Source organism: Rattus rattus, chromosome 1 (assembly GCF_011064425.1).
Source record: "Rattus rattus isolate New Zealand chromosome 1, Rrattus_CSIRO_v1, whole genome shotgun sequence".
Taxonomy (NCBI): Eukaryota; Metazoa; Chordata; class Mammalia; order Rodentia; family Muridae; genus Rattus; species Rattus rattus.
Window position 1 is genome coordinate 155,309,361 of NC_046154.1, and position 9,458 is coordinate 155,318,818.

Sequence of the window (9,458 nt, forward strand, 5' to 3'; positions counted from 1 at the left end):
GAACTTTGAGTACTGTATTGAGAGAAATTGGGAGAAATTGGGAGAAATTGGGAGAAATTGGGAGAAATTGGGAGAAATTGGGCTGCCTTTTCTGGTTCCTGATTTTAGTGGGATTGCTTCAAATTTAGTTTGATGTTGGCTGTTGTTTTGCTGTATGTTGTTATTATTATGTTTAGGTATGTGCCTTGAATTCCTAATCTTTCCAAGACTTTTTAACATGAAGGGGTGTTGTGTTTTGTCAAAGGCTTATTCAGCATCAAATTTATTTTTTTCTTTGAGTTTGTTTATATAGTGGATTATGTTGATGTATCTGTATATTGAACCATCTCCACATCCCTGGGATGAAACCTACTTGATCATGGTGAGTGATCATTTTCATTTGTTCTTAGATTCAGTTTGTGAGAATTTTTTTTTTTTTGTTCTTTTTTTCGGAGCTGGGGACCGAACCCAGGGCCTTGCGTTTGCTAGGCAAGCGCTCTACCACTGAGCTAAATCCCCAACCCCAGTTTGTGAGAATTTTATTGAGGATTTTTACATTTATTTTTTAATTTTTTATGGTAATAAAAAAGTGTATATTTAGAATTAGCCATCTGGACTCACTTTAGATGATCCCAATCTTGTTAGCAACATCTACAGCGTCATAATCAGGAGCCAAGCAAACATACGCCTTCTTCTCTCCATCGGGCCTTATCAAGTTATTGACTTTGGCCACATCCAATGTCATAGAGTTTGTTCACAGCCTGTTTGATCTGGTGCTTGTTGGCCTGGACACCCACAGTGAACACAAGCGCATTGTTGTCCTGAGTGGTCAGTGGGAATTTGATGACAGCATAGTGGTCAAGCTTGTTTCTCCTGGGGGACACTGTTTCGAGGACATTTTGGGTGCCTCTGGAGCTTCAGGGTCTTGGGCCACCAGAAAGTGGGTGACATTCAGATCTTCTTCTTTTTGTGGCTGTGGACGCCTTTCAGCACTGCCTTCTTAGCTTTCAAGGCCTTCGCTTTGGCTTCATCTTTGGGAGGGGCAGGAGCTTCCTTCCTCGATTTTGGCGCCATCTTGGTGAAAAGGTGGATTTTTACATTTATCTTCATAAGCAAAATTAGTCTGAGGTGTTCTTTCTTTGTTGGGTCTTTGTATGGTTTAGGTATCAGCGCAACTGTGGCTTCATAGAATAAATCAGATAGTGTTCCTTCTGTTTCTATTTTATGGAGTAGTTTGAGAAGTATTGGCGTTAGGCCTTCTTTGAAGATCTGATAGAATTCTGCCCTAAAACTATCTGGCCAGAGGCTTATTTTTTGGTTTTGAAACTTTTAATGACTACTTCTATTTTCTTAGGGGTTAAGGGACACATAGGCACAGATGCCCTAGGAATCTATTGGTAGACAGTAAGTAATTGTGGGATGTTGTGAAGGTGACTGGGCCCTGTACCAGAGGGAGAATGCTATTATGCATGGGACTGTTTAGATGGTTTATCTGATCCTGATTTAATTTTGGTACCTGGTATCTCTCTATAAAATCATCCATTTCATCTAGATTTTCCAGTTTTGTTGAATATAGGCTGTTGTAGTAGGATCTAGTGGTTTTTTTTTTTTTAAAGATTTATTCATTTATTATATATAAGTACACTGTAGCTGTCTTCATATACACCAGAAGAGGGCATCGGGTCTCTTTACAGATGGTTGTGAGCCACCATGTGGTTGCTGGGAATTGAACTCAGGACCTCTGGAAGAGTAGTCAGGTGCTCTTAACCGCTGAGCCATCTCTCCAGCCCGATCTAGTGGTTTTTTGAATTTCCTCAATTTTTGTTGTTATGTCTCCCTTTTCGAGCCATCTACTCCTCTTGGGTGTATTTGCTTCTTTTTGTTCTAGAGCTTTCAGATGTTCTGTTAAGCTGCTAGTGTAGAGTCTCTCCAGTTTCTTTATGAAGGCACTCAGAGCTATGAGTTTTCCTCTTAGCACTGCTTTCATTGTGTCCCATAAGTTTGGGTATGATGTATCTTCATTTTTGTTAAATTCTAGAAAGTCTTTAATGTCTTTATTTCTTCCCTGACCAAGTTATCATTGAGTTGAGAGTTGTTTAGTTTCCACAAGTATGTGAACTTTCTGTTGTTTTTGTTGTTATTGAAGACCATCCTTAGCCTGTGATGATCTGATAGAATGCATGGGATTAATTCAATCTTCTTGAATATGTTTTGTGTCTGATTATATGCTCAGTTTTGGAGAATGTAATGTGAGGTGCTGAGAAGAAGGTATATTCTTTGGTTTTAGGGTGAAATGTTTTATATATAGGTTAAATTCATTTGGTTCACAACTTCTGTTAGTTTTACTGTGTCTCTGTTTAGTTTCTGTTTCTATGATCTGTCCATTGATAAGAGTGGAGTGTTGAAGTCCCCTACTATTATTCTGTAAGTTTCAATGTGTGCTTTGAGCTTTAGTAAACTTTTTTTTTTTAAACAAATGTGGGTGCCCTTGCATTTGGGGCATAGATGTCCAGAATTGAGAGTTTATCTTGGTGGAATTTTCATTTGATGAATATGAAGTGTCCATCCACATCTTTGTTGATAACTTTTGGTTGAAAGTCTATTTTATTGGATATAATAATGGCTACTTCAGCTTGTTTCTTGGGATCATTTTGCTTGGAAAATTTTTCTCCAGCTTTTTACTTTGAGATAGTGTCTGTCTTTGTCACTGAGGTGTGTTTCCTGTATGCAGCAAAATGCTGGATCCTGTTTATGTCTTGGATCCTATTAGCCTATGGTTTTATTTTTTAATTAGAGCATTGAGTCCATTGATGTTGAGAGATACTAGGTACCAATGATGTTGCTTCCTGTTATTTTTTTTTTCAGAGCTGGGGACCGAACCCAGGGCCTTGCGCTTGCTAGGCAAGCGCTCTACCACTGAGCTAAATCCCTAACCCCGCTTCCTGTTATTTTTACTGATACAGGTGGAAGTATGTTTGTGTGTTTCTCTTCTTTTGGGTTTGTTATGAAAAGATTAATTCCTTGTTTTGAACTTTTCCTTCTATTATTCTCTGTAGGGATAGATTAGTGGAAAGATATTGTTAAATTTGGTTTTGTCTTGGAGTACCTTGGTTTCTCCATCTATGGAAATTGCTAGTTTTGCTGGATATAGTAGCCTGGGCTGGCATTTGTGTCCTCTTAGGGTCTGTATGACGTTTGCCTAGGACCTTCTGGCTTTCATAGTGTCTGGTGAGAAGTCTGGTGTAATTTTGATAGGTCTGCCTTTATATGTTACTTGACCTTTTTCCCTTGCTGTTTTTTTTTTTTCCTTTTTTTTCGGAGCTGGGAACCGAACCCAGGGCCTTGCGCTTCCTAGGGAAGCGCTCTACCACTGAGCTAAATCCCCAACCTCCCTTGCTGTTTTTAATATTCTTTCTTTGTTTTGTGCATTTGGTTTTTTGATTATCATGTGATGGGATGAATTTCCTTTCTATTTGGAGTTCTGTAGGCTTCTTGTATGCTTGTGGGTATCTCTTTCTTTAGGTTAGGAAATTTTTTTCTATGACTTTATTGAAGATGTTTACCTGCCCTTTGAATTGAGAATCTTCACTCTCTTGTATTCCTATTATTCTGAGGTTTGGTCTTTTCATTGTGTTCTAAATTTCCTGGATGTTCTGGGTTAGGAGCTTTTTGCACTTTGTATTTTCTTTGGCTGTTGTGTCAATATTTTCTATGGTGTCTTCTTCTTCTGAGATTCTCTCTTTTCTTGTATTCTGTGGGTGATGCTTGCATCTTTGACTCCTAATCTCTTTCCTTGGTTTTCCCATCTCCAGGGTTGTCTACCTTTGTGATTTCTTTATTGTTTCTATTTCCATTTTTAGATCCTGGACGTTTTTGTTCAATTCCTTCACCTGTTTGATTGTTTTTTCTTGTATTTCTTTAAGGGATTTATGTGTTTCCTCTTTTTAAAAAATATTTATTTATTTTTTATTAGATATATTTATTTACATTTCAAATGTTGTTCCCTTTCCCTGTTTCCTGTCCATAAGCTCCCTATCCCCTCCCCCATATAGGTGTTCCCCTCCCATCAACCCCCCCTTACCCTCCCCCCTACATTCCTCTGCACTGGGGGTCCAACCTTGGCAGGACCAAGGGCTTCCCCTTCCATTGGTGCCCAACAAAGCTATTCTCTGCTATCTATGCAGTTGGAGCCCAGGGTCAGTCCATGTATGGTCTTTGGGTAGTGGTTTAGTCCCTAGAAGCTCTGGTTGGTTGGCATTGTTATTATGTGTTTTCTCTTTAAGGGCTTCTACTTACTTACCTGTGTTCTCCTGTATTTCTTTAAGGGAGTTTTTATAGCACTTCCTAAAGTCCTCTATCATCCTCATGAGATGAAATTTTAGATCAGAATCTTGCTTTCCAGATGTGTTGGGGTATCCAGAATTTGCTGTGGTGGGAGAACTGGGTTCTGATGATGCCAAGCAGCATTGGTTTCTGTTGTTTATGTCCTTGTGCTTGCTTCTCGACATCTGGTTATCTCAGGTGTTAACTGACCTTGGAACCTGTTCCTTCTGTGAGCCTGGTTAATTTGGGCCTCCTTGGGCTAGGCTGTCTTTAGGTGTGGGAGGGGGATCTTGAGCTCCTGATCTGTGAGCCTGGCTGTGGCAGACCTCCTGGGAATCAAGCTGACTCTGGGTTGTGCATGGGGTGGGGGGTGCTGGAGCACAGGATCTGCTCCCAAGTGCAGTTGTGGATCAGGGGGAGGAAAGTATGTTTTGGGCAGGGTAGGAGGTCCTGTGTCATATGGGATTTGGGGGGGGGTATCCCCAGTTAGGTTCTGTGGTGGGGGATGGACAGACGACTCTCCAGTGAGCCTGGTGGTATCCGAACTCCTGAGGGGGTCAAGCCATCTCCGGGTGTGGGTGGGGCTGGGTGAGGGTTGGGGCTGGAGCACAGGAGGATCTGTTCCTGGGTGTGGTTGCAGACTGGAAGCTCATTAATAATTTTATATTGATTGATTGTATGTTAGGAAAATAATACTTAAAGATATGTGGCATTAAATAAAACATAACACCAAACTTAACTTTATGCTTCTTTTTCCTTTTGAAGAGTAGTCAGTGGGAGACTTTAGGGTGATTTTTCTCTCTACCCATTGGATGGTGCTAGTCTGGACAGAGTGAACTCCAGTCAATTATCAGGGATGAATGGACAAAAGATGCAGAGGCCATTTGACTGGAGACAAGCAAGCGCTTGCCTTAATTCTTTTTTTTTTTTTTTTTGTCTAATTTTTAGAGACACAGAATCTTTCTACATAGCCCTGGCTGTCCTGGAACTCGATATTTCAACTAGGTTGGTCTTAAACTCATAGAGATCCTCCTGTCTTTGCTTCCTGAGTGTTGGGATTAAAGGTGTGTGCTACTGTGTATGGCTTCATCCAGTTCTGGGAAGACACTAGCCCCAGGAAGGCAGCTCTCTGTGTCACACTCTCCCTGGGGGCAGTCTTAGCTACTGGAATGACCACCAAGGTCTCTGTAAGGTTTACTGCTGGAGCCAAGGACTCTGCTTAGTGCATGGTGGATCCCTCCTCTCCCCAACACAACTTTCTGTCTGTGTTCACTTCTGTCTTAGGGTTACTATTGCTGTGATGAAACAGTGTGACCAAAAGCAAGTTGGGGAGGAAAGGGTTCATTTGGTTTATACGTCCATATCTGAAGGTCAGGACAGAAGCTCAAACACAGCAGAAACCTGGGAGCAGAAGCTGATGCAGAACCCATGGAGGAGTGCTGCTTAATGGCTTGCTCCTTGTGGCTTTCTCAGGCTTTCTTATAGAACCCAGGAATGGCACCACCCACAATGGACTGGGCCCTCCTATATCAACCAGTAAGAATATGCCTTACCAGCTTGTATGAAGCCCAATCTCACAGAGGCATGTTCTGAATTGTGGTTCTCTCTTCTCAGATAGATCTACCTTGTATCAAAATGACATAAAAACTAACCAAGGCTCTGGGAAGTGGTGGCCTTTAATCCCAACTCTCCAGAGGCAGAGGCAGGTAGATCTCTGTGAGTTTGGGGCCATCCTGGTCTACACAGAGAATTCCAGGACAGCCAGGGGATACACAAAGAAATCCTGTCTTGAAAAAAATAAAACCAACCAACCAAGGCAAAGGCAGCTTTCTAGAGAGCACATCCCACAAAAAGATGGTGAGAAAGCTGATTTCCCAAATGGAGCTTCTGGTAGCCAGGCTGTATCTGGTAGTGACTAGGCACAGATGCCCTGGACCTATTGGTAGACAGCAGGTAGTTGTGGGATGTTGTGCCGGTGTTGTGCCCTGTACCAGTGAGAGAGTGCTATGGGTGCATGGGTTGCCCCTGGGTTGCAGCACATGGCAGGGCTATCCTGCCATCTGTTCTGAGAGTAGCTTTGACACAGCTCCTTATAGTACAAGGCACCATGTTGTTTGGGGGCCATCTTTATTACATTGCTGTTCTTATGACTTAAATGATGGTGTCCCCTCCAAAATTCATTCCTATGTTGTGGTTACTATTACATTGTGTAGAGAGTGACTGAGTCTGGAGCACAGAGCTCTCAAAGGAGTCACACCTTATAAAAGGATTTGAGGTCGAGGAGGTGGGGGGGCTGTCTGCTTGCCTTTCCACTCATGCACCATGTCAAGACACAATATATGTCCCCTCTAGAAGACCCAGTAGCAAGACACAATCTCCGCAGCAGAGCATGGTTCTTTAACAGACCCTGAACCTGACCCAGTGTGCACTACCAGCTTAGACTGCTCTGCTAGTGAGTCCCGGGACCCACATGTCCCCATACTCCCAGGGCTAGCTACAGTGATGTGGATCTGGCTCCTCTGTGGTATCAAGGATTCAGACTCCGCTCTTCACGCTTGTGTGGTAGGCACTGTACTAAACCATTGCCCCAGTCCTGGGAAATCCTCCTGACTTCAGCCTTCTAGATGCTAGGAATAACACGAGGGGCAAGATGCTGGCTTTCTGATTTTTTAGGAGACAGGGTTTCTCTGTGTAGGCCTGGCTGTCCTAGAACTAGCTGTGTAGACTAGCGTGACCTTGGACTCAGAAATTCAACTGCCTCTGCCTCCTGAAGTGCTAGGATTAAATCATGCACCATCACTACCTAGCTCAGTATGCCAGATTTAATTTATGTCCTTTATACCCATGTGTGGCATTATTACTATTGAGATGTGCCTTGTGTTTGAATGAGAATGTGACACCCTCCCCTCCCCCGCCCCGGGGCTCGGGCTCATATGTTTCAAGAGTTGGTCCCCAGTTGGTGGAACTGTTTGGAAAGGATCAGAAGGCGTGGCCTTGTTAAAGGAGGTGAGTCACTAGGTTGGAGGTTTCAAACACCTACATATTCCTATTTAGTGTCTGTCTGTCTAGTTTGTCTGTCTTGGGCCTGTGGTTCTCAGTTACTGCTCCAGCACCTTACTGCTTGCACACTGTCTCCCTGCCATACTGGCTACGGACTCACCTTTGAACTATAAGCCCCGATTTAAATGCTTTCTTCTGTCAGTTGCTGTGGCCATGGTGTTTTGTTTTGGCAATTTAAAAGTAACTAAGGCATCTTGCTCTGCTGCCAGATTGACTGTCCTTGAACTCGTGGGCTCAAGTAAACCTCCTGCCTCTCACTCCTGTGCTACAAAGCCGTGCCCATCTTCCACCTTGGCCGTGGTATTCTCTTAGAGCAGTGCAGACATACCAAGGCAGTCTTTTGGTTTGTTATTTAAAAATCTTTCAGAGTACAACTCAAGCCATATTATGACATAATGGACTTTGAAGCATCATGGGCAGAAACACACCAAGGTCACCACTGGGGTCTAGCCTGGGTGTTGTGGAATGCTGTCCTTCTTCAGAGCCTAACAGCCATAACCACCTTTATCAGAGCAGTCATGAGTACCTGCAAGACAGCCTTAGGGTGGGGGTTGCTGCTCCCTTACAGAACAGGGTGACAGTGCCATTAAGCCTCCATCTGAGATGCCACAGCATCCTCCCAGTCGGGTGAGACCCCTCAGGAGATGCCGGATGTGGAAGGCTGTCTGAACCCTATCTACACAGCTCTGGGGACATTACCATCCATGCTCCATGTCCCTTCTTGGTGTGTCCGCTGCTTTGGTACAGAGAGTACGTACACTCTCTGCAAGTCCAATAAACTCACTGACTTCAGGGGAAATCACACCTCTGTCTGTAGGAACCCGTAGGGTGAACAGTTGCTCGTGGGTTCCTTCTTGAAAAAACGTTCATGTACTGAGCCATAGGGTGAAGGGGCAGGGCTGTGTGGAGGGAGGTCTCAGCCATGCTGGCCAAGCCTCTGGAGTTACAGATGGTCGTGAGCTGTCACATGTGTGCTGGGAACCAAACCTGAGTCTTCTGCAAGAGCCTCTTAACCACTGAGCCAGCTCTCCATTACCGTGTGGTGGTTTGACTATGCTTGGCCCATGGGGATTGGCGCTGTGAGTGGGGCCTTGCCAGAGAAAGTGTGTCACTGTGGAAGTGGACTATGAGGTCTCATACATTTGCTCAAGTGTGCTCAGTGTGGAATCTGACCCTTCTGGCTGCTTTCAGATCAAGAACTCTTGGCTCCTCCAACGCTAAGTCTGCCTGCACGAGGCCATGCTTCCCACCATGATGAAAATGGCCTGAACTTCTCAAACTGTAAACCAGCCCCAATTAAATATTTGCATTTATAAGACTTGCCTTGGTCATGGTGTCCCTTTACTGCAAGGAAGCCCTGATTAAGATACACTTTTGTTTGTGGGTTTTTTTTTTTTTTTTTGAGACTTTTATTTTATTTTCTGTGTATGTGCCTGAGTGCATGTAGACCTTCAAGGGGAGGCCAGCAGGGAACACTGAAGCCCCTAGATCTGGAGTTACAGGCAGTTGTAAGTCCCTATGTGGGGACTAGGGATGGAATTTGGCCTGGGCTAGTGACGTTACCATGGATTATAGACTAAAACATTGCCAAAGTAGCCCAGGCCTTGGTCTTATAGCAAGCCTGCCTTAGCCTCCTCAACGGTGGGCTAATCAGTGTGAGCTACCACACCTGGCTTCACTGTGACTTTCCAAATAAGATTGTACTCTTGCAGACCCGTAAGCTAGTTACCAATTTTGGGAAACTCGACGGTGATCTTTAGATCTGAACTCAGTTCCAGCAATCAAGTCTGAGAGGCTTCTGTGGCATTTCCCTCGTCTTGTAGGTCATTAAATATCAAGTGTTGCGTGTTGCTGACAGAACTTGGAGGCTTCTACAGCTCTCCCTCCTCTGGCAGTTCTGAAGAGCACAGTCTCACCATTTAACCGGACCTTCCCTTCCAGGCTGGGCCTGGAGCCCACACTTCAGTCAACAGTGTCTTCACCTGCGGGTTGTCTCCTCTCATGTCTAGACCATCCCCCCTCGCTGCAGGACATCCCCTTCACCTGTGGACTGTCCCCTTCATCTGTGGACTATCCCTACTCCCCTCTAGTCCATT

The 9,458-nt window shown here is 44.1% G+C and overlaps 1 pseudogene; it reads right to left on the reverse strand.

Annotated features, from left to right (window-relative positions):
• Nucleotides 1-601: 601 nt before the first annotated feature.
• On the reverse strand, nucleotides 602-1,053 carry LOC116889874 (annotated as a pseudogene).
• Nucleotides 1,054-9,458: the final 8,405 nt, after the last annotated feature.